Here is a 26,346-nt window from a genome sequence, read left to right as displayed (position 1 = left end):
GTTGCTGTATCAATCACTCCTCAGGTGGTAAGTATAGTGCGAGTTTTTCTACGTAATGATATTTCTTGAGTCTTATTTCTCTTCCTTCTTATTACGCGTGTCGTACTGAACGCGGTGCTTCTGTCAGGGAACTGTAATTTATGTGTATTCATCTGTTTCTTCTTCTTCGTGCAAGGTTCCTGACACCCGTGAATACATATAGATAAGATTCTGTTACAGAATCGCTTACTTTTTCCTACTTATTTTTTTTTACCGCTTTCCACTTGGTGATGGCCCAGTTTATTACGCCATTCCTTCGACGCTATTTTCCTTTTTCATTAGAGGTCCTTTTTTGTTGGGGATTTCAATTGTTGTGATTCTGATGGGCTGAACTTCGGATCAATACGCATGAAGTAAATTGTCAACGCTTTGCTGTTGCAGCCAGAGTTGCAATTACTAACGATTTTTTTTTAAATCTTTGCAATCATAATTCTAGCTGGCACTTAGACACCGTGCTGGTTTTTCACAGTGGAGTTTACCTATAATTTCATCATCAAAATAATTAAGTTCGTTTAAACACCAGTAAATTTATTTATTTATATATATATAAACCTACATGCATACGAGAACTTGAAACCTTACTGTAGCTACCTAAGTTGGCAAAAGTCTCGTTTGTGTGAGTGGCTAAGAGCTGAGCAATTTTTTGGCCAGAATGCATTGAACTTTTATTGGGAAACATGCCACTATGTGTTTTATCGGTTCTGCGCTTTCACTTCAGATAAACAGCGATGTTTCCAGAGAATACGTTTCTATTTATTTGTAATGTGTGCTGTTGCCCAGACGAGAGTCTTAAAGATTGTCGCTTCACAAGTGGGTTTAACTGTGCAACATCGGTTTAGAATCTGACAACTCAATATTGAAATATTTTCACATTATCAGAGATGCTGAAAGGTGGCGATAATAGGCGAGTTGTCTGATCCTGTACTGATGGTGTCTAGTTATACACTGATGACTTATCTCTAGAATTGCCCGTACTAGTAATGGCATGCATTACAAATAAATATCGCAGTACTTCAACGTTTTATTGATAGTCCAAATGCTGCTCCTCATGAAGCAGCGCTGTTTATCTGAAGTACAAGTGTAAGATAGACAGGTCGTAGTAACTTCTTCACAGTAGGAAATTAATATATTTGTAAGAAATTTAATTTTATCTTAATTGAGTATACAAGTGAAACTTTTGCCAGCTCAAAAACTGCTTCCCTGGAACATTTCCTCCCGAATGGCATTCTACATTTTACAATTATTGAACATTTTCTCCCTCATCATAACTGTAACTGACATTTTACAGTTATGATGAAGCGGGGCTCCCGCTACTAATTTTCTTGGGGCCATCTTCCCTGTTATCCCCATTTTCTACCTGTCCCCTTTATTGGACATTATAGATACAATAATGTGCCCTCCAGAGCTAGGAGGCCATGTTTCCTTCTTTAGTCTCTAACTGGTCGCGCACACATTTTTTTTTTTTTTTTTTTTTTTTTTTATGTGACAATATCTATGACAGCACTGGAGTAAAACCGATTGGTAACGAAATTTTTTTTACAAAAATGACACAATTGATTGTTAACGAAATTTTTTACGGAATTGGCGCAAATGACGTCACTTCCTAAATGGCGCTAAATATGCTAACTCAGTGACTAACGTTGATTCGGTGGAGTAAGTAGTTGATTCAGTTAATTTCATACTAAGATATGGAAATGATGTCACTTCCTAAATGACGCTAACTCAGTAGCTAAAGTTGATTCGGTAGAGTAAGCAGCGGGTAGTAATATTATGCAAGAATAAAAGCTTCAAAGCCACCGAAGAAGCCTCTCCTGTCGAAAAGGAACGAGTTCAAAAAATTAGAGAACGAAAAAAATGCAGACTTTAATAAAATCTGTTTCTCAAGATTCCTTCTAAGTAGCGCAAGTAAGTTTAGATCAAACCGTTCAAAAATTTAAGCGGTTTTAATCTAGTGCCGCATTAGATGATTTCACATAAAATAAAACATTTTTCGTGCGTACAGGGTACACACGCTTTTTTTTTTTTTTTTTTTTTTTAAATAGGCCATTCCATTGAAATTCCGGAAACTAGGTGGCAGAGCCTGCCAGAGTACCAAAGTGAACTCTCTACTGCCTGACCGCCTCCTCGGGGCTAAGTGTGGGAGATTCCACCATTAGCGGCTCAACGGATAAATGGTCAGAGGAATAACATAACACGACACAACCACACACTTTACACTTTTTGAAAACCTGTGGCCTTCACACATCTGTGGTACGCAAAGAGAATACACAACGCTGAGATGGAGAACCCCTGGGGCCGTCACACAATGAACACACTTTACATTTTACAGTTATGATCGTGTCATAACTGTAGAGTGTAATGCCTTTATATGCCTCAGTCGTTGGCACCCAAATCATATCAATGTCTTACATTAGAGTACTGGCTGCTGCGTTAAAAAAAAAAAAAAAAAAAAACAGTAGACAACCACGTAACTATTTCCAGATCAGTCCGGTACAGTGTAACATTTTGAATGAACTCTTAAACCTATAAACTAGAAACAAATTTCAGACCTATCTTATATATATCTTAATCTCCAACAGTTTGGTAAATTACATATTTATAATCCAATGTCTGGTAAAAAATAAGAGTACCTTGAAGAATAGACTGTGCAAATAATTTATTTTATCTGCTTACTACAGAATTGTAAATAACCACGAATATATAATTTGTGTGATATTAATTGGACAAGACTGAACACCGAGCAGCTGTTCAGAGCTACTAGAGACAGAGAGACATTTGCTGTGCTGGTCGCCCACCTTCGTTAGGAGATGGCACACAGAGAAGAAGAGATGTTAAGTGTGTCTACGACACCTACAAAATTTTGTATGTTTACGTTAAATGCAGATATATTTCTTTATAATTCCTATAAGTTCGATCAAAAGTATATGAATTTTTTTATGTTTACAAGACCCTCCTGGCGGATAGGCTCTACCAGGGGTGACACCATTGATTGTGAATAAACAGATCTTCATTCTATCATTCATTCAATTGCGACACTTGTGATTGATTTTGTGCAAAGGCAACTAAAGCCATAAGTCATGAATGTGGTGTATGTAAATTGTCTATTTGGCAATTTAAGTACACAGCACTGATGAGTTATGGTGTGAAGAGCCCATAATTTCCCCTCCCATCTATACCAGAATCGAACTTATTGTACACTGCTTATCTTTCCACGCTGTGTGGAAGTATCATAAGCAGTGTTAACTACGTGAACTTTCACGAAGTATTGCTGTTCCAAAATATGTGTGGGATGTATTTCATGGCGCCTGTTTTCTGCTCTATACTAAGTCGGTATAACAGAGGCCTAAGTTTTTTTTTTTTTTTTTGCAGTATTGCTGGTTGTAACCACTTAAGAAGGGTGGGAGGTTGTTGGTAAAGGTCACGGCATTTATGTAGTCCTTAACTTGTGCCAGTAAAACATGACTGGTATCCATCAGAACGTTGAAGAGTCCAGTTACTCTTCTGAGAGTTACTATGCCATCAGTCTCTTTAATTGGCAGCATCGTAACAGGGTTACAACATTCTCTCTTTCTTTCAGCTTGCTGGAGTAGAAACCAGTCGGCTGGCTGTGGTCGTGGGATAACGTACATTAACAAGTATGTAAATAGCAAGATCGAGCTTGTTACATAAAACCCACGCACTTCTCATTTTTTGACTGAACTGTTGCTACATCGGTTGCAATAATAACAAACAGTAGCAATGAAATTGTAAACTCCTCTGAATCAGTGGCTATACCGAAACAAAACGGGAAGTTATTTAAACGCGTGGATAATACTTATGTTATTGTAGTCTCTCTCAACTTATTTCTCCTTCGACAGAAATTTTTTTTTTTTTTTTTTGATTTGGTAGTTGTTGGCGCATCGGCTTCTGTGGCCATATTGCACCTCCCAAGGTTTTTGTAGTACTTTGATCCAAGCCCGAGGCGGGAATCGAACCCGCGACCTGTGGGTTGCCAGGCAGGTACTTTACCCACTCGGCTAGCCCGGTCGGCTCGACAGAAATGTCGATGATTAACAAACATATATTGTTTTGGGTGTTTTTGGTGCATTGTCCACATTACGAGACTTGAACGTGTCCTTGGGACGACATTACATTTTGGGACGACATTACACCTTGCGAACAGATTACATTTTATATATACTGGTAAATGGGTATATTATAAAAATGTGTAGCGTACTTTATAATTTTTATATACTCACTTTATTATTATTATCATCATCATCCTTACTTGCACATGGGCTAATGAGCGCAGAAAGTTATAACAGACAGCTAATAAGCGCAGAAAAACTGAAATAAATAAATCAAAACAGATAGCGCTGCTTCTGCTGCTTTTATTTTCATGTATACTGTATCGCTGTTATTCTCTTTATATTAAACGAGCTAGAAAAGTCACAAGTGAATATATGCAAATATATCTTCACGCAATGGCATCTGTGCAGAATGTCAGTGGGTCGATTCGAAGGCTATTAAATATATCTAAGGTCTTATGTGGAAACATCATGTGTATGTACTTGTAATTTACCAATATGCAAAGGTGTTTGGTCTGTATGAAGTTGATCTTCCATTTGGATTGAATGAGACTATTGTGTAGATCGATTTTTTAGGAAAGAAATTGGCACAAGGTCTTGATGTTTGTCGAAATAATGATGCGAGTTTTCAAGGTTTTACTCGCCAAGTAGTATAAGAACAGATCTAGTTATTGTAAAGGGGTTCTTAGTTTTCCGGTTAATCCATCTCATGAGACAGTATTCTCGTCGAATGACACGTATTTTGTTATGAAGGAGCAGGAGAAGATCAAATGACCGATTCTTAAGATATCACCGGATTAATGCATCTGGCAGCATAACTCACAGAGATGTTGCGATCCGAAATTTCAACGAGCTCCTCACGGTTAGAAAAGTTGAAGAATGTCAGTTGTTTGCCGCATGCTGAGTTACAACAAAAGTGGAATATTTCCATCAATTTCACTGGTTTCCGAGGGAACGAGGGTGAAGGTTGTTTGGCTGCAGTTGCATGTTATCCTGTTAGAATGATTGCGTACTATGATCGATTATTGGAAACTGTTGTCTATATGACTTCTATTAGAAACAAAAAGGAAAGTTGAAATTATAGATGAAAAATAAAGCTCAGACAATGAAATAACATTGTACCTTTGGAGAGTTTCAATAACAGATTAACTTTAATATTAAAATATAAGCTTTAATTCTCTGTTAATAGCATTTTGATATATGCAATTTGAGTGGTGTATTGATACCTGATATGTTCTCCCTCTGTGACTGTATAATGGTTTCGCCACTTGATACTCGTTTGGAGAGTCCTGGATTCAAATCCCGATGGAAAATTGAATAATTTTTAAGAATTTTCAATCGAGAGTTGTAGGTATTTGATCTTAGACCGAGGAAAAAGAAAACTGTTTCCGTTAGTTACTGGTTTAACAGCTCGCACAAATGCAGATAACACACACACCTCGCATAAGTAAATACACTAGCTCGTCTGTTACTGCCAGAGTAACTGGCGTACCTATGGCCATTACGGTCGATGCTCCAGGAAGCCTCGACCAACCAACCATATTTATTATGCAAAATACTGATGCTGTAAGCCATGACATAGTCATAATTATGTTTATTTCAGAACGACTGGTTATTACATTTCTTGGTGGATATCTCTGGACACTGTCCCCTTTTTTTTTTTTTTTTTTTTGCGAGTAATCTACGTCTGTTTTCAGTCCCCAGAGTTCTGACGTCAGTTGTCCAGTGCATCCGGGCTCTTCTACCTCGACCATCTGTCAACTGTTTCACGATACGCCTACATGATACTTGCAAAAGAGTAGACCGTGTACAGTTGTGTTGAATTTGACTGTAATTAATGTTATTTTTTAATGTTTTTGTATCTTGCCTCTGCAGATGTGGAGATTTTGTTGACCTGGAGGAGAAACAGCGTTCATCAAGTTCTGTATTTCGAGTTGCGTAAATTAATTGAGTATTTCAGCCCATCGAACACAAACTGCGATATGAACATTGAGGTGAACTGATGGTGCTGATTATATAAGTTAATAGTGTAAGTTGCAACATCATAATGCAAAGACACGCTAAATACTATCGTTAGATCGATTTGATAAACTAAACGTATTTTGCTGCAGATGTTGAGCTCTGTGCTGACAACATTCAAACAGTGTTATCTGGAATTAGCTTGTTAGATTTTCGTATCGTGGCTAGTAACTGTTGTTGGAAGACAACCGAAAGAATACGCATCTCATTACGGATAATGAGATACATATTCTTAAAGTTAATGGCGAGGATTAGTAGCTCTAACTACGGAACTTGTGCTTCTAGAGCTTAGTTGAACTGTTGAAGGCGCATCACTTAAGTGAGTGAGTGTGTGTTTTTTGTGACTTGTGCACTTGTTAGTAGATGCTACACCTTTCTTGGTAAGTAATGCTCAGAAGAAATCATTCATCCACGAATCATTAGTAGCAATTAAAAGTTCAAGAACCTCGTGCCTAGCAGCACGCAGCTATTTAAAATAAGGCCTCTCATGAATCCAAATGCATAACACAGTGACCTGGGGGCCAATTAAGGTTCCCCTGCAACACAAGAAAAGACGGAACACCTCAAGTTTCATCAACAACAATCCAAATAGTAAACAGTGTACACGTTTCTCTGAACTCGCTGTGCTGTGAATAATGGACTTAGGCACTGTTGTGGAAATGTGTGTGGTAAGCTGCGCGTAAATCATGTTTCCAAGAAAATGAGTGTAATTAATGCTGTGTTCTGTTTTTCATTCATATCAAGCTGCGAGTTTGTGTTAATTTAGCGGTGCGTTGTGGAAATGTGTATTTCGTTCGGTTCCATCTAGAATTAAATAGCAAAAATGTTATTACCCTAAAAATTTCAGCATTTTGGGATCACAATATTAAAGTATTCCATCATAACAGTGTGCCATTCCACGTTATGATAGGACAGCAATGTTATGCTTGGAAAAAAATTATAATAAAATAATGTGTGATTAATCTTTCGGCAGCTGCTAATTTTCATTACAAACAGTGTACTTAGAAGAGAAGGGAATTTTTGGCGAACATTGACAGCATTTTTGCTTGTCTGATCTCCATGACGAAGTGTCCCATTTATGGTCGCGCCAAAATATTCTGCGCTTATTAATAAATTGCTGGCAGTAAAATATAAAGGTCGCATCTTGAGGATCTTTAACTAGATGATTTGTTGTTCGTGTAAAACTGGATATAATATTGTCGTATATAGTACATATCTGCATAAATTTGCAATTTAATTGCTCTGTGTCCCTTAGTAAGACTTAAAATGTACATAAAAATACGTAATTATACCTAACGCGTAAAACTGATGATGTTTACATTTATGGACTCCACTGGGAATAATGTTTGCATTAAGTAATTGTTTGGGTTGTCGCCACAAACGTTTCTGATGAGACATTGATAAAATAGTACCTGAGGGCTGGACTTAATGTTTCAACTCCTTGTAAAATGTTTGTTAAAGAACGTGGAATTTATATTTAATCAACGCTATTATAGCATAAATTACTTATTTGGAGTTTTTAGCTGCTTTTATTGACTAAAGTTAATGAAAGTAGTTAAGTAGCTGAAGTAATTCTCAGTGAATAATTATTACCGTAAGATTCCCCCTCCTCTCCTTTTTAAGGCCGACGCTAAATAAGCTTGGCTTCTTTGCATCATTTTGTTTTTATTAATACGACTTTAATCGATACTTAATTAGCATCATTAAATTAATATGTAATTTGTATTAAATACAGTATTAAGTAAATCTGAGAGGGATATATGACTCTTATTCTTTATTTTATTTTATTTACGCTAGATGGCCTGACTACGCTTTAATTTAGTGAAGTAGGTGGCCAACTGGAAGTCTCTATCGAAATTTTATTGAAAATATAGCGAAGGAAAGGCGACTTAAAGGTAAGCGATTTCGTTTTTCTTCTTAAAACTTTATATGAATTAAGTTACGATGTTAACAATTTTAAACTGAACTCGATGCTAGAGATTTACAAGCAAGATTTTTGCTACTACACTCCCACCCAATCCCAGTTGAACGTCGATGACAGTGATGGGTATCTTGGCCATAATTTGTCGAAAGATTCGTCAGTACCTCCAGGGCTGACGCTGCTGTTAATTGTTGCTGCTTTTGCGGAATGAAACACAATTTCATGGCGGGAGGGACAGTGGAACCCTTTCCCCACATTGACTAACTCGTCCACAATGTGATAAAAGCTCACCTTGGTGTAATTCGAATCAAGGCCTTTTCCACGTCGTGTGGAAGGACGCCTTGATTATTTATTTATTTTATTTAATTTTCGGGTAAAGTAAAAATTACATTCACCCTAGACAGCAATCAAATGCTAGGAGGGTAAATACAACTATAATATAGCAATTCAATATGTATTTTGGGTAATATAAAAGATACAAAGATAAAGACACAAAGGCGAAGACAGATTATGTTCGACATAAATGCTCAATATACATTCAGCGTCTGTCCAAGAAGGGTATGGGGATGCCGGAAAGATGCCGTAGGCTGACCGGAACAGAAGGAGCCCAGATCTCTAATAGTACAGAAGCCACGTAGAGCGATGGTGAAATAAAGTCTAAAATTGAAAGATTGCGTAGGTATCAGCAAAAACCTTTGTTCTGTAGGCTTTGTCTATGCAAATTGCCTCAAGGTTGATGTTTAAGTCGTTCAGAAGTCCAATCGCGTTTGCTGGGAACATATGATTGAGCGAGCCGATTTGGTAGAGGGCAGGTCGGATCACAGATGCTTGCTGCTTATTTAATCTTCTGTTATTCTCGGGCAGGATGATGAGGCTATCGATGCTGGGAGCGTCTAATCTACCGGAAATGAGCTTAGAGAGGTGATGATCTGCTTCCAAGGGATCATTCCTTGCAGCGAGATATTTAAATGAAAAATTATGTAACTAAATACAGTGCATGAATTTGTATGCAATTTGTTAATATTTTAAATGATTGAAATATCTTTTTCAATGGGTGGTAGAAGGGCTTCATCCTCCATAATGAAAGAGTGCACAGGGTTAATCCGAATGCATTTATTGAAAAAGCATGATGTAGGACAGCTTTTGGAACTTAAAAAAACTTATATGAAATTTACGAGTAACGTTATTCCTTATGCAGCAGCCGATCACGTTTTTGCATGTACTACCAACTAGGCGAAAAATAAAGGATTCAACACGAACTTAAGTGCCTCACAAACTCGCTGTTGAGTGAGTTTGTGAATCATATGTAATTCGGACAGTACCAAAATACTCATATTCTTGGTAATTCTCCTTCTCAGACTCCTTCAGTATATCTGCATTTAACCAAACCCTGTGCTAAGTGCCTGTTACCTTGTAATAAACGAAGAAAGTTATTAGCAGGGTTGCTAACATCTCGAGAGAACGTCCCACACATACAAAATTCATAAAATGTGGCACGGCAATCTTTATTTGAAAGAAACAGAAGATAGCGAAATGATAATGAAGTATCTCCTACGTTGATATCAAAGGAAACTTGTTTAAAGTATCTAGAAAATTAATACGATGCACTGGTGTCGCATCTGTGATTTAATTTTATGGGAATCTTTCCTTAAGATAAGGTGGCTCACCCAGAAGAATAATGATTTATTTATTATATATATATAATTTTTTTTTCTTCCTTTTATCCTGAAATAACTGAAATATGTTCGTCCGGAAAATGGCACAAGCTGCTGCTTGTCGGCTAGGAAATCTGCCACGAAGAGCATCCTTCATCATTGGGAACAACCAAAAGTCACTAGGTACAAGGTCAATTGAGTATGGAGGATGTTAACCCCAGTGTGTTTTGCTTAAAAGCGTTTCGCACATTTCCAGAACGATGGGGTGAAGCGTTGTCCTGATGGAAACGAATGCGAATTAGTCTGTGGACGTTTTTATTTATGAAGTGTTGGGAGAAACGTTTTCTTCAGAACTTTTTCATATGCGTTTACTGTCACTGTAAATTTGTCCTTGGATACACAAAATGTAAGGATTATTCCATAAATATCATAGAAAATAGCAACTGTTAAACACGGAACTTTTTGGCGGTGGTGAATCTGTGCTTCCGTTGGGCAGAATGACGTTTCGTTTCTGGATTGAAGAGGGGAGGAAACCTATGTCTCACCCATCATGACAATCGAGGAAAAGAAAGATCCATCCATTCACTTCACGCAAATTGACATGATTATCTTTTGGTGTGTGTGTCTTCTTGATGAGTGAAGGACGCCATTTTAAGTATTATAGAATAGTGCGAAACAATATTATAAACATAAACATAAACGTGTTTAGGGCACTGCAGTCAATATAACGTACTGCATTGCTGCCGTCCTCACTGCACCATAAATAACTGAAATGCAGTGAGGATTTCAGTTTTGTAATTTCACAGGGCGTTATAATAGGTTGTGGAGCTTAATGAATGTATTAATGTGAGTAGCATTCTCAAAAGGTTGGGAATCGTTGCAATAAAATGTGTCATAAATAAACAAGTTCAAGGACGTAAAACTTAATTTTAAAAAGTTTAATAATTCTCCCACATATATCCTATTATATTAAATTTTAAATGTAATACTTACTGTATGGGATTAAAATATAATTCGCCTTTTCCGATAGACCCAAGGAACTAATAGAACGAGTAAAGACGTTAAAAGTAAATGAATGAAAGCTTTTTTTATTCTCTCCGTATGAGATACATGAATCAAATATGAATATATGAATCTTTTATAAGTCAGAATATGAATATATCATTCGGAGTATATTCATATTTTGCTTCGATCTGTTTTGTTGATTTTGCGGTATTATGCCAGCTGTAATTTGAGTTCTGGCGTCACTGCTTATGAGACCAAGTTTACCGCCATCTCCTCCTATTCTGTAGAAGGGCTCATTAACTGTTTTCTCTTTCTGATATAACTTAACTGTTTATAGCACCATTAGTTCGTATCCTGAGGCTGTGGTAGCGTTAAGTATCATGAACTGAGTCCTTCCGGTCTTCACATTCGGAAAAATCTCCATTTTCATACTCGAATATGGTGATTTCAGAATTAATTCATTCAGAAGACCTAATTAACATAGGCTTTATGACCTTATACTCATTAGACAGTTTTGACTGGGGCTTGTCCTCCAAAAATCTGCACTTAAATAAGGGATTACTCTGTATGCAGATCATTAAGTACAGCGTAAAATGCAATAATTAAAGGGGATTTCATAATTACCTAACTGAAGTATTTGTGAAATACCTTCAATGATTTAATTAATTAATGTCACACAAATTTAAAAAGAAATACAGTTCTAATTATTGTGCAAACGCATGACCTTTTGTTCTATTGCAGATAACGTAAAACATTTAGTGTGATGCAGTGCCTAACAGAGTAGTGTCAAACAATCGACAAACTGATGTCAGTGACATGGCTTACCTTTTTGTGTTGGCTTCTAGGTTCACTACTAAATGCGTTGTTACGCTTTCCGTCAGGCGTATTTATCTGTTTAGTAAGTATTTCTGAATTGTATACGAATACGAAAAGAAGCAGTCCAACTTAGCTCGTCTTACATTAACTGAATGGACTGGAGATCCTTATAGTCTTTTCTCGTTTGCGCGAGGTAATTTTTCCCATTTGGAAGTTGCTGAGTTGTGTGCGGCAACGTGCCTTTATCATTTAAATAAAATAATTTTCGTTTATACTCTAGACGTCCAAATAGGGGCTGGTATTTTGTGACATCAGATTCGAACAAGTGGCGTGAGTAACTCTACTTTTAACCTGAAAAATGGGGATCTGGTATTTCCTGAGTGGTGTCATGGCGGTTCGAAATTATTGTTTAAAAGTTTATAAAACATTAGCAAAAAAAAAAAACCCACCCTTCCCACATCACCTGTCCATCCTCCTCAATAATTTGTCTAGTTCTTCCAAGAAAGAATTAATTATGCATTCGCTTCGCGATTTCTTGGTGACATGGTCTTGATTACATCAACTTGTAAGGAAGAAATGAAGTTCCCATTAGACTAAGGGATCGGGCATCCGAAGTCGGATTTGTGCATAAAAAGGTATGGCGTTCTCACCATCCACAATAAAAAAAAAAAAAAAAACTTCCCGCTGATAGAAGTGACGCGTGCGTTTTCTTGTACGTCATGGGTAATGCTGCATGTTCGAGATTTGCTGATTTAGTTAAGGAAAGTTTCATTCTTTTATTTTTCTTAGGGAATAAAGCTGAAACTTGTGATAGGTCAACAGAAATAAAGCCTTTGTTCGGTCCCTGCGGATGTGCTGAAACCGTATCGATCTGCCTTCTGTTCTTGTCCCGTATTGTTGGGCTTAACGACAGGTTGGTAATTCCAAAAGCTCGTTATCCTTGTTATCGTGAGGTACATTTATTGCGCCGTGATCGTCCTTGCAGCTTCCTTGGTCTTTGTCTTACTATTCATGTACGATTTATCTCTTTCAGCCTCCTAGGAAAGTTATTAGACTTCAGTAAGTGTTAAAAGGCATTATTATGAGTGTAAAGTATTAGGATGAAATATTGGTATCTGCACGAATTGACTTACAGGGAAGGGAGAGAAGGGGCATTTACTAAGTTCAGTAAAACCCACCAAAATGGGGAGGGGCTTCTGTTCAGTATTTATATATTGGAGAGCAAAATGCCCTGTATTGTTTCACTCAATAACAATTTACAAAAATAATGTATAAGTCTTTTGGAAACAGCTTTCCTCCCCTTCCCCTCCTACTGTTCAGCCCTCGTGGCTTAGTTGATAACGAAATGTACCTTGCAAGTAGGGTTTTTATGCCTTCCCACTTGCCATTAAGTTTCTTATTCTTTATTAAGGTCGAGGAAGTAAAAATTACATTCCTTTTTTACTCCAATATGGCTGTGCCGGAGTTTGTGCGTTTTTTATGCAGCGGTACTACCACATAGGTCAAAGAAGTTTATAGATAATCATTTTGGCAACAGTATTGTTAATAGAATTTAGCGGTCATAATACGAGCTTGAAATACAGTCAACTCAAAAATGTATATGGCTGTACCGTCGCGTTGAATACTCGGCTACTTCACGCATATACCATACAATACTATGTGGGAGTCTACAATAGACATAACGATTGCCACAAGATCAATCTCAAGTAAGGTGTCGGGGTGGCAGGTCAATGAAGCTTGGACCACCTCCGACCATAGAGCAATTACATACAGCCTCACAAGAAATATAGAATCAACTCCTACTCCGCTCTACGATATCAACCGCTAAGCCATCAGCAAAGCCAATTGGGAGCTGTTCACCGCCTCTCTCCAGTCAACAATCATGGATCATTCTTCTGATATCCTCTCCCTGAATCCCGAGCAGCATCAAAAGCTTGTCACTGACATCATCACCCTCTCCTGCAATCAGTCTATGCCCAAGGAAAAAACTCTTCCAGGTGCTGTACCATGGTGGTCTCATGAACGCGAACGCCTACTCTGGACAGTTCATAACAAGAGGAAAGCTTTTCAGAGAGCTCGCACCTCTTGGCCAGCTACTGATGTGAAAGCCCTTCATGAAGACTACAAGAGGACCAGGAACCAATACACTTCCATGATCAGGCAGTGAAAAAGAACTACATGGGAGCGGCTGGTTACCACCACTGGTAACTCGGACCCTTGGGGAGTGTTGTACCGAGTTACTACCAACAAACTGCCAAGAGGAGAAGTAGCCCATTCCACAATAACACCACAAGGAATCATGACAACGTCATGGGAGCAATCCGTGATGAATATCTTGGATACTCTCTTTATCAGCGACGCCGATCACCTCACAACACAACAGCAGCAAATTTGTCCAGATAATGACAATTACCACATTCACTCTGTGGAGGAAGAATTTAACAATGAAGAACTGCAGCAAGCCCTTGGCAAAATGAAGGATAAAAAATCCCCAGGACTGGATCGCATTGAACAAGAAATACTAAAAAAGGTCGCCCAGGCCCGCAATTTTTGCTTAACCTGTTCAATAAATGCCTACCCCAGGGATCCTTCCCAGAAAGCTGGAAAATAGCTGAACTAAAGTTAATACTCAAAAACCCATCGAAGCCTCCAGAAAAGCCTAACTCATACCGGCCCATTGCCCTCTTGTTCACATTGAGCAAGCTACTTGAACGCCTCCTCCATACCAGACTCCTAATACACTACACAGAAGCTGGCCTACAATCCAATTCACAGTATGGATTTCGCCCAATACACTGCACAGAGGATGCTCTCTACCAAATAACCCAAGCTGCAGCCAGCACTAATTACAATTACTTCCTCCTCATAACCATTGACTTTGCCGTACCTTTGATATGCTCTGGTGGCCAAGCATTCTTCGCAGGCTAAGACTGGCATGCATACCAGCCAACTTATACAAAGTTACTTTTCCAACAGGAAGATCACCATACCAGAAGCTCGTCAAATCTATCTACAGAGGCTGCCGACAAGACTCGGTCCTCGGCCCGTTCCTCTGGAACGTCGTCCTTGATGAGTTACTTGGCCTGGATCTGGGCCCTGTTACTATCCAAGCATTCGCAGATGATATTACCATCTCCATTGCAGTGGACACCAGAGCAGCTCTCGAGGCCACAAGCACTACAGATCTTACAGGACTGGGCGACTCTACACAAGCTCATGATTTCTCCACAGAAGACACAGTCCATACTTCTCAAAGGCACCCTACAGATATCAAGGCCTCCTCAGATAAAGGTACAAGGAAAAACCATCAAGCTGGTAACTTCCCTAAAACACCTGGGTATCATCCTGGATTCGAAGCTCTCCTTCTTCCCGCACCTTTTATACCTTCAAGAAAAAAATTATGCAGCCCTAATCGTCCGTGTAAGCAGGTGTGACTGAGGTCTGAATCGGAGAACACTCAAACTCCTGTATAAAGCTATATTCTTCCCTGTTATCACGGACGGAACCGGGATTTGGTACCATAGAGCAATAATTGTTCGCAATAAACGCAAACTAGAAACAATTCCACGGAGCCCTCCAGGTTCTTGCAGGTGTCCTCCCCCTTGACTTGGAGGTTATCCGTCGAGGATTGTACTACTGCTTGTCGCGAGGAATCCCAGCTACCATCTTTGGACATACCATCGACACCCGCACTGACGGTAAGCAAGAAAAGAAGAAACTAGCTGCAATGCTACTATAAACCTGACAGATAAGATGGGAGGAGACGGACAAGGGCCTAATAACTAAGAAATTCATCCCGGATGTCAAACTAGTTTATCCAAAGTTGCCGCCTTGGTTCTCTCTTGGACTTTACTATACATATATTATAACTGGACATGGCTCTATAAATCATAAGTTGACTACCTTGGGAATCATCAATAACCCCTACTGTACATGTGGAGAAATTGAAGATTGGGACCATCTTCTTTATAACTGCCCAATTTATGACGATCTTCGAGGAACACTGCACACCAGACTCCAACACATACCTCAAGGACAGGCTCACCTGTTCATTTCTGTCGAACAACACTACAAATTACTAACGGAGCACGCACAGAACCTCTTTGCTAGGCACAGGACTCTACAACCAACTCAAGCTAGGGATACGAACCTGTGAGGGACTTGCTCAAACTTGAAATAAAAAATCTGTACTTGACCGTTTTACCAGCATCAACTTGCTAACCCTGGAACATCCAGGGTAGGATTACCTGCTAGCTTTCCACATGGTTGGGTAGGCTCCTGTGGTCTTCACCACTCCACCGCAAAATATGTCACACTCAGCACTCTCGCTGAGTGGCTTTTCTACCCTTCTGGAGTTATCCCCTCCCCCCCTTTTCTCCTGGTGGGGCATACGCTCCACTTTAGGGGATGCCCTCACCTACATCCCCTTACTCTTACTTTCATCCCCGTCTTCTTCCGTACACCCCGTACTGCCGCACTCTACCTTATTTTTTATTTATTTTTATTATTTTTTTATTTTTATTATTGTTATTTATTTTATTTTTTATTTTTATTATTTAATTTATTTTTATTTATTTCATATGTTTTTATTATTATTATTATTTATTTATTTTTAAATTGGTCTCCGTTCAGGAAGCTCAGGCGACCCTGACAGAGACCTCCCAGAGAATAATGTGCAGCCTGGCTACCTCCTAGTGGTGTGTGCGGGCAACGTGGGGTCCCATCAGGGATCCCGCGGCCAAATGCCAGGATGCACAATAGAACCCAACACAATACTACACATTCCACACACTACACTTTTTCTGGCATTTACAGTGTTCTGTATTTCTTCACAGTGTACATATGGTTCAGATGTGGGAAACCACAGGTGGCGCACGACCCTAATACTATGCACACTATATACCATACAATGCATCAATATTCCGTTGTCAATTTCCCATTGGGGCAGCTTTTTTAATTGAGTGTAACACGTTTAACTTTTTTTAACTGAAACTTTAGTGCGAATAACCGTTCGATTATAAAACAAAGCAAACTTTGTAGAAGCGATCGAGTGACAGTAACGCACTATATGAAAATCATCGTAGAAAGAATGGCATGAGACAGAGAGTCAACACATCGTTTTGCTTCACAAATAGAGATATCAGAGGCAATTTCGTAAGTCTGTTTCTGGGAAGAGTAGAAAAGAAACAAAGATGTAAGACTCTTGAGGTAAATAAAAGCACATGAGTGACAGAAACACAGTGGACAACTAATTCATGTGAATGCATGAATCGATTCCTTTGTGCATCTAATGCAGAGAGGGAGAGAGACGAACAAGGAAAATAGACCCGTTGGACGGTTTAGAAAACTTCGCACAGCTAATGGCATCGGTCTCTTAAGTGAAATGGAATCTAGAACTATCATGGCTCAGATCTAATTGATGATCGGAATTCACTAACAAAAATAATCCACTAGCGACCTTTTTTTAAAGAGTTCTGTGGAGGTAATCGTTAAAAAGCTTTCATTGCAGTGAATGCTTTACTTTCAATTAACAAAATAACAGAGATGGTATTGACTGAATGAAGCACACGTGCACTAAGTAACAGACTTAGGAAGATGTTTACAATCTTCCGGATTATTTACCATCTCAGCCTGGTATTATTCTTTTCAGACATTTTATCTTATAAATCTCGCGGATTCAGCCTTCCTTTTGATTATTTGCAGCTTCATATTTCTTGATTTCGGCTTTTCATTTATTCTCTTAATGGTTTGACATCCTGCCCTCCTGTCACGGAGTAAGCCTTTGCAGTTATTTATTGTCTACTACAGGTATTGATCTGTTTAGACCTTTGTTTTTGTTTATAATCTTGGTTTTTATTAATTATAATAATATATTTAATACACTAGTGGTCTCTTACTGAATAACTGTGCATCCGTTGCTTTCTTTGCGTACAGTTTCTTTCTTATAGGTAGGTGCCTTTGTAAATTTTAAATGATAATATCTCAAAGAGAGCGAGAGTTTCCCCCTTTCAGTTTCCATAAGCACTTTGACCGTGACTTTTTTTGTCGGGTACATGTTATTTGAGACTTCCTGTTTTGCTTCGCATTAAATAGAGCAGGAAAGGAACTGACTATAACTCATGCTCTGTGAGCATTTAACTTCGCTAGACTGGTAAATTGAGGCAAAATTGAAATAATAAACGATGGGTGTACTGGCTCATTAACAGTCACAATTACTGTATATTTCAAAATATCTTCCAAGTTGCATTTTCGAATTTGAATACAGTAATATTACTTCTAAATATTCTTTTAAGCAGTTTATTCATAATGAATTAATTAGATGTGAATAACATTAAACCACATGGCGAATTTAAGCGACTTTCTTTGAAATTCGTAAGAAGCATTCCATAAAAATTATTAGAGCATTATATGAAAAATTAAAAGGATTACATTGCATCACATCCCACCAAATCTAAGTACTTAATAATCGTCGACTTTTCTGCATTATTTATTAAATCCTGTCATCAGGCATATCAGTAAACATTTGGCGCCGTTCCTAACTTCACAGGGAGGAAGACTGTCAAGTCAGGAATAGCCCCAAATCTTTAGTCATTTAGCCTGATGACAGGATATATCCGTCGCAAAATATTAAGTCGGTATGGGAGTTTAACTAGTTTATGTAATACTTTTTACACAAGAAAATTCGCTTGATAACAACAATTTACGTGGTTTAAATTATGCTATTCACATTTAATTAATTATTTATGAACTAACAACAACAACAAAAAAAAAAAAAAAAACACATCACGTTCTTCGCAACACTTTGGTTTATCCATATTAAGGCAAAAATTTGGATCTCCTTACCTGCAAATATTCACCATTCGATCCCTGATGAAATATATCTTCTCGCGACTGACATCGATTTGAAGAGAGCATGAGAATGGTATCCAGTAACATTACCCAGCAGTGCTAGACTCCGAAATATGCTGGACTCTTATTTTTGTTTCTTTTCCATTTCGCTGACTTGAGATCTCTCGATGAAAAGTTAGAGTAATAAAATTTTGAGAACGTCCTTCTTGTGATAATCGAATTCGAAATTTAGTAGAAAGAGGAAGGGAAAAAAATCCCTTTCCAAAACGTCTTGGCGCTGTTCCAGAAAGGTAAATGTCTAATGATTTTATTTTTACTATATACATCACTGAGTGGCGTGACTTATATTCCACCTTTTCTCTTCTTGCTTCATGCGCACTGTCTCGTCTTATTTTCTCTTTAACATTTCCTGATTTTGCACCGCTTTCTGTTTCTGCATGCACAGAAATTATTTCTTTAAAATAGGTTAATAAAAGGATAGGATAGATGTATTCTGTATAATCCAGAAAGGGTTTAATAATAAATGTCATGAAGCTTTCAGGGTTAAATGGACCCCTTCATCAGCAAATTCTAACGAGATAAAGACGAAATTTAACAGGTACAGAGGTGTGCGCGCAGTGATGCGTCCATGGACACGTGATTGTTGGATATCCATTGGATTTGCTGCCAGCATTTATCCAGTTTCAAGACAGTTGCCTCCAAGATAGGGTGTAGCCTCGTGCTCTTGCAGCGATTCATAGTTCTTGAATTGCACGAAATGTTAAGCAACTCTAGCCAGAGGCGGTGGCGAAAGTGTGGGGATTGGTCAATCACTTCGTAATCGCGCTTGGGGTTAAGGTCATGGTGGGTCGTCCAGAAGTGTTCCGCGATTGCGGATTGGTCAGTCTCACCAAGACGAATTTACCTGCCGTGCTCTGCAAGGCGGTCTTGAAGGCGTCTCGAGCTCTCTCCTATGTAGCAGCTGCCACAATCTTTGCAAGTTACTCGGTATACCACACCGCTGCGCAAAAGAGGGGCGACCGGAGTCTTCACGTTAGAAACCAGAGAACGGAAGCTCCTACCGGGTAGTTGCACACATTTTATGCGGCATTTCCGGAGGATTTTTGAAATCTGGCCCGAAGTGCCCGGATAATAGGGAATAGGCGGTATGCATATTGTCACGCGTCGATGGCGGTCTCGAATAGATCGTGAGCGCTTGCAATAAGCACTTGTCTAATATGTGGGTTGGATAGCCACAATTGGCTATTCAACAATCAGGTGTCCATGCACGCATCACTCTGTATCTGTTAAATTTTGTCTCTAACGTCTTTATCTCGTTAGAATTTGCTGATGAAGGGGTCCATTTAACCCTGAAAGCTTCATGTCATTTATTATTAAAACTTTTCTGGATTATACAGAATTCGACAGGCCCATTTATTTTCATAAAAGGATAGGTTTGGATAACAAAGAAATATATATATATATATATGACCGGTAATCCCATATGCAAGCGATAGCTGTTTTGGATCACGAATCATGGTAGTTAAAGCGTCATGAGATGTTTGCTTACAGGCGTAACATACTAACAACCGTGGCAGTCCATTTGAGCCACCGGTGTCAGTATGTTATGTCTGTACGCTGCGTGAATTCTGTGGTCGGTCTGTTGGAGGAAAAACCCGTATTTACGGTATTTTTAAAAAAATAAATAAACAAAAAAGACCCAACCTGGTTTAATACCGACTAACTCGGCCATGGTGTTCTTCCGTCTAGACAGGACTCGAATCCAACCCTTTATCATCCAGTATGGAAGAACAGCGATCGTAGTCAGTTTTATTTATTCTTATATTCAGTATACTAATTATATTATGACACAAGGCACGCTAATCCTTTGCTACTAATATAGTAATAATTGGTACCAGTTATTACTATATGAGTAGCAAATAGTAATAATTGGTACCAGACAGGACACGGTATGTCTTATATATATATGGCAGAGCTGTTAACAGACGTCATTTAGAATTAAATTCAAAGATGTGAAATCTTTGTGATATTCTGTTAACAGATATTTTGATTACGTCAGTTTTGGTTCCAATTAATTTTTAGAGGGAGGGATAAAAGAACTAAAAACATCTGACAAATTGATATAGTCGAGGGGAACCATCGGAACCCATTGTATACCTTCTGTATGACGGACCCATGAGTATTCATTACCAAAAATTGAGGTAAAGCCAGACCAGAAACCAGTTATAAGATTAGTCTGTCATAAACTCTTGTAAGGATCACATATTACGTACTTAAGAAGGGACATGAGATGCAACGCTACAGCGCAAACGCCTCTTCTATCAGATGATAGTGGACATAATAAATGGCCTACAAGGCTAGTTTTTTTGTTGGGTGGATGTTGATGTTCCCGATTATATCTGGGGAAGCTTAAATACCAGTGCTTCTCGAAAACACACACATACACACGATTATAGATGAGGAGCTTTGAAACTTCTCAACCAACGCAATTACGAGCCAACCGGTAGAACAACCGTTTGGTGGGCTTCCGCTAGAACAGTGGATGTGGCTGATAAGATTTGACGGGAAGGTACCAGAGGATACAACGTTGGGGAATCTTGTGGTTGAATTAAGGATTTATTACTTGAACGTTTAGCTACGTATAGATAATTATCGGATATGTAGAACCATTTTTTTTCCTGATGGTTGTTTTTAATGGGTAGTGGTAATTTTTCTTGTAGTTTGTCAGGATTCATTGAAGTTTTACGAGGCATTCCATTAGAATTCGTTGTATTGAATCGGAGGACACGAGCTTTGTGGAAGAACTTCAGAAGATGGACTTCCATGACGTGAAAATTCCATGACAGAAATTTTCGTAAATAGCAGGGGAAGAGAGAGGAAGCGAACATTTTAAATCACTGAAACCTAATTAGAGGTTATATTTATTTCCAGAAGTAGTCATTTTAAAGGATAAGAAGAAGAAACAGAGGGGAGGAATGAGGTGAGGTAAATGAATAAAAAATTTAGTATCTTATTTTAAAAAACGCCAAATCTCTGCACCTACTAACGCGCAAAAATGTTTTCATTTTGGTGGAATGAAATGAAATTGACTTACTGGAGCTTTTCTCTTTAATTTTAAAATTTAGAGTGAAATCTTATGCGAAGTTTCATCACACATGCAACCTCTGCAATCTTACGCGAAGTTTCATCACAGGTGCAACCTCTGCAAATCTCTTTATACTGTAATTTATTTCATGTAAAAATTCATCCCATTAAATTGTTACAATTTAGCTGTAATCTATATTCGATTGTTTCCGCATGCGGCATGGAGGCAAAATGGATGGTATATAGCTTACTGTTGAATTATGTTTGTACAGTCCTTGATGAAGTATTTCGTTTCCAAAAGCCTTATTATCTGTTTTGCTAGATATTTATATATTTTCCCTGCATTAATTTTAACCAGTTAGCATTTCTTCCTAATTTTGAAACGAGAAGGGAACAAGAATTGAAATGTGACGTATTTGCAACCAGTTAATATGCATTGTGTGTAAAGTCTATGAGAACACCCTAAGCATCGAAATGGGTTTGTGTAAATAGCAAGCGACAACGATCGTGAAATACATAACCTCCTACTTTTCTGCCGCTTTTTCATATGCTGATAAAATCTGTACAGCGTTCTCTCAAAGCATTCCCATCAAATTGTGGGAATCGACATTTTGGGGGCAAAATGAGCCAACCGATGGTTGCGCCTGGCATATACCACTTCGGACATTCAGTTCGTGACACTCGAGGTTTGCTGCGGTTCACGCTCAGTTGTGGCCCAACTTCTCGTGGCGTGGGCTGGCACCAGGACGCACCTTCCTGGTAGCAAAGTGGCCAAAAACAAGTAAACAACGTAACACATGCACATATTTCTGGCCTTCCTGCAGAGTTGACCTAGCGTTTGGGCGCCGTCTTATATAAAATTCTACACGTCTACATGCCATATCCCACTTCCAAAATGTAACTTTGCAAAAACCCTTGCTTAGACATGCAGGAATTTTACCAGAATACGAATTCGCGAGGTAGGAGTGTTTGTTATTCAACCTTTTCTCTGTAAATACTTCGATCCAATAAACAGCTGTAATAAAAGCCCCTAGAAGAAAGATTTCTCACATGGCCCCATGATTTCCCTGTCGATTAGAATCATGGCTTGTTCTTGCTTGAATGTGAAGTTAAAGGGAAGATTATTTCCGTGAGTATTTATAACATTTTTGTTTGAAATGTATAGGCGTTAGATTTTTAGATTTTTTCTTATTTATATGATGGCAATTTATCTCATTTAGTAGAAAATACACTGTGTGGAGAGCAATCTCTGAACGTATTACAGAAAATTAAATCTTAAGCACAAGGGCTGAATAAAAAGTAGTGGCAACCAGGTAGTATACTAATAGTAGGAAAGAGCAGTTTATCATCACGTAGTTGTTAATTATGTTCTCTCTTAATTATGTTCTGTTAATTATGTTTTCTGAAATATGGAGGATCTTTATAACAGTTTTCCATACTTGCGTTAATTAACGGGAAATACTATTTGCAGAGCCGTTAAGATGGCCTGTCTGTTTTACTTTTTTGAAAGAGCCCCTCTTATTTTGCTGACGAGGTCGAAGTGTAGAAATTCTCCTCAACCGGAAAAACTGACAGTAACAAAGCAACATGAACGCGATGCCGATCGTTGCCTGTGATTCTGAGGATACTATTCTTCATCATGCTGTGCCAAGAAGTATATCGGTAAACGTTCGGTACTGCTACTAGTTCCCTGCATCATCTGTGACCTAAACTGCCTCCAAAGCAGAAACATTATTAAGCACTTCGTCCAATGTCTAGCATTACAATGTAGGATATCATGGAGGTAGCATCTGTCAAGCAAATTCTGAATCCAGTTGGGAAACACCAGAGCGTCCATACTCTCTGACACTACTCCATGTAACTTTAATCTGTTCTCTCTTTGGACACGCCAGTACAAATCTCTTTGGACTGGCGTGTCGCAAACAGAAAGGACACCATATGTGCCATAGAGGTCAGACCGAACTGTTTCAGATATCAATAAGAAACACTCTGTAGATGGAATTGAAGGATGTTTTTTTATTTATGCTTCAGCCTTACAGATAAAACTCGAATATCATATTTATTACAACCAATAACTGCGTAGTAATAAATCGTATTTTCCGTTATTGTCCGGTTGACACTTCTCTTTCCTCAATCTTTCAAAAAAATGAAATCTTTTAGTCGTATATATGCATTTGTGGTCTCAAAACATTCTCCAATTACTCTGGAAACGCAAGGGATTACGCTTTAAATCAAAATATGCGCTAGCGTAGGCCAGTGATATTAAAGAATACAGTAGCAGTAATCGTAGATGCTGCGCATAGCAGACAACACTCCGACATCATGTACGCCATTAGGGGGTTGGAATGGACCGTAGTGTATATGACATTGCCGATTCTAGTAATGATGAGAACGCCCTTTTTTTTATTCATCACTCGTATCTGTAGTGTCATGTACGTAATTGATTATTAAAAATGCGCGTTGAAGAAAATTTCTTCCTAAAAGCACTTGGTAGGTTTTAACTGATCACGTCAGAAATGATATCGTTGAATGATGAGATGTTTAATGTGTATAAAACGAGTTGTGAATATCTCGAAAAATGGGTTGAACCCTTTGTCAAATCCAGATTTATGCAGTGGATGCTTTTTAAAAGTACACCACTTTCGAAGGAAGTGCAAACATGTGAATAAATGGCATCGATTTTTTTTTTTTTTTTTCAAATGTTTGAGATCATTGTTTTTTCCGAAATTTGCATCTCAAAAGCAGAGCTTGGGGGAAAAAAAAAAAGAAAAAAAAGAAATTTGGCTTTTTGTTTGCCATTCCGGAACATAATGGAACCCTTGATAGAATATTTTTGGAAACTCAAGAATCATTATTCAAAATTATTACAACTGGCAATACCTCAGCTCTGTTACGAAGGTATCTGGGTTGTCTTTCTCAACGTATATTTGAGAGAAATCTATAATTCGGTATAATTCATTTAAAAGATTTTGTAATTTATAATCTACTATCCATCATATTAGAAACGATTTGTATTTTCTTTGAAAATTTATATTACTAGAATATAACACACCACATTAATTAAAACATATATTTAGAATGCTCCTTCGCCCTACCATGTCAGCTTGATGAAACTGTCTGGATGTAAAAATCGTTATAATTTGTAAATTTAACGTAAATTTTTTTCTTAATCAAAATATGATTAAGGGCAGAAAGAAGCTCAATAAAATATGACTGAGTAAATCTTTTAGTTGCTGATTTATTTTATTTCAGTACTGCTTGAGTTGCTTTGAGGGTATTCCACGATTCTAATATATTCACCACTCCACTGCAATCCACTCAATTAATATAAGCCATATAGCGCCTTAAACTACCATAGTTCCCTTTCTGAAATTAAAACCCTCGCTTCTGCCTCACCTGCTGCAAATCTTTCTTCATCTTCTAACGACTGTGTGATCACTATCTGCAATGGTTCATGTACTTTAAATCTTGTGATGTTATCTAATTTGTGAATAACGATGAGGCCTAGAATATTCTTACCCCTAGTATTTTCCTTAACACTCTGGTACAAATAATAATCATCTAGTTTATTTTAAAATTTTGTTCCCCCATGGCGAGTTTTCCTCCCCTTTTCCTCAAATATATTAATACAGTATAATTATTTCAGGATAATTCAAATAATTTTCTCTTTTATAAATATTTATTTAATTTTTAAAGCACGTATCTAAACATGGTGAAGTTCTTTTGTTTAGACTTTTTTATATATATTATTAACCTGGATTTTAGGCTTTAAAACTAATTTTGTCCTTGTGGTCCTCAGTATCTGGTCATCCTAAACTAGCATTCCATTATTGCCTCTTCTGTTATAGTGCGTCTGCTTCATTAACATATTGGAACTTCTATTGTTATGTTCAGAATGAATCTTTTTGAGATGCGTTTCTCGGCAATGCGGCACAGCCTATTGATTTCGCTATATGCAGTTGCACGCATATACAGCTCCGCCGTAGCTGAACAGGTTCAGGAAATTTGGTTTTAAGGTCTTTAATGAAATCTATCCACTAAATTCTCTTTTGTTCGACCTTCGACACACTGGACTATTCCTGAACGAAGTTTACCTGTTTATGATGTGCAGTTCGCTTTTCTTGTTATTTCTAGAGTAACATTAACTCAAAACTTCGCACTGCATACAGTTAAATAGCACGAAATGTATCCGGATTTAAATTCCCTTAAGACAGGAAGAATTTCTTAGAGGAAGCTTTGTTTCACTGACTTAATTACCACATCGAGAAATTTCATTTTATTCGATTCTGTGTATGAAAATAAATGCTCCTCTTTCGTGCGTGACTTTGAACAAATTAAATTTATCTTCCCTTCATTTCAGATAGTCTTCCGTCTTTATTCCTTTTGTTCGTCTTCTCAAAAATTCTCATGTCAGCACGCTCTACAGGAAGATAACGGAGCGCGAGAAGAATAGTCTTCGTCGTGAGTTTTCAGTCCCCGATCTGCTACAGCTGCTTTATTGATCGCTGACTGTGTGTGTATGTTGTATTAAATGTTCTTATGTGGATTACCGTTTTCTTATCAAAGTTTCGGACGGTGGTTCTGCTAAAAATTGTTATCTGTTGGTTATTTGACTACTACTCGAAACAGGTTTCTATCTTTACATATATTAGTACCAAATGATATTCGGAATTAATATCGGAAATTACATTCACGGTTCCCGGCGAGAGGAAGCGAACTAAATGGTGATAAGACGCTTAGGTCATATTGCTGAAAGCATTAAGAGAATCATTTTATGGCAAAAATTCTCGTTAATGATGGCCTGTTGTTATTTGAGTAAAACTATTTATTCTAAAAAGACTGTCTCTGACAGAATAAACGAATATAAAGAATGAAATGAAAAAAGGAAAAA

The 26,346-nt window shown here is 38.0% G+C and overlaps 1 protein-coding gene across 1 annotated transcript in view; it reads left to right on the top strand.

The window, feature by feature from the left end:
- Positions 1 to 8,006: 8,006 nt before the first annotated feature.
- Positions 8,007 to 26,346, top strand: part of LOC150081977 (fat-like cadherin-related tumor suppressor homolog) — a 1,021,521-nt gene continuing 1,003,181 nt past the window's right edge. Inside the window, exon 1 of the mRNA XM_090379029.1 lies at positions 8,007 to 8,020. The gene's annotated coding sequence lies outside the window, so the exon portion shown is untranslated. The remainder of the gene's footprint in view (positions 8,021 to 26,346) is intronic.

The sequence above is a fragment of the Mastigoproctus giganteus genome, chromosome 8 (assembly GCF_048544385.1).
Source record: "Mastigoproctus giganteus isolate SK-2022 chromosome 8, ASM4854438v1, whole genome shotgun sequence".
Taxonomy (NCBI): domain Eukaryota; kingdom Metazoa; phylum Arthropoda; class Arachnida; order Uropygi; family Thelyphonidae; genus Mastigoproctus; species Mastigoproctus giganteus.
This window is presented reverse-complemented; position numbering and strand designations above follow the sequence as displayed.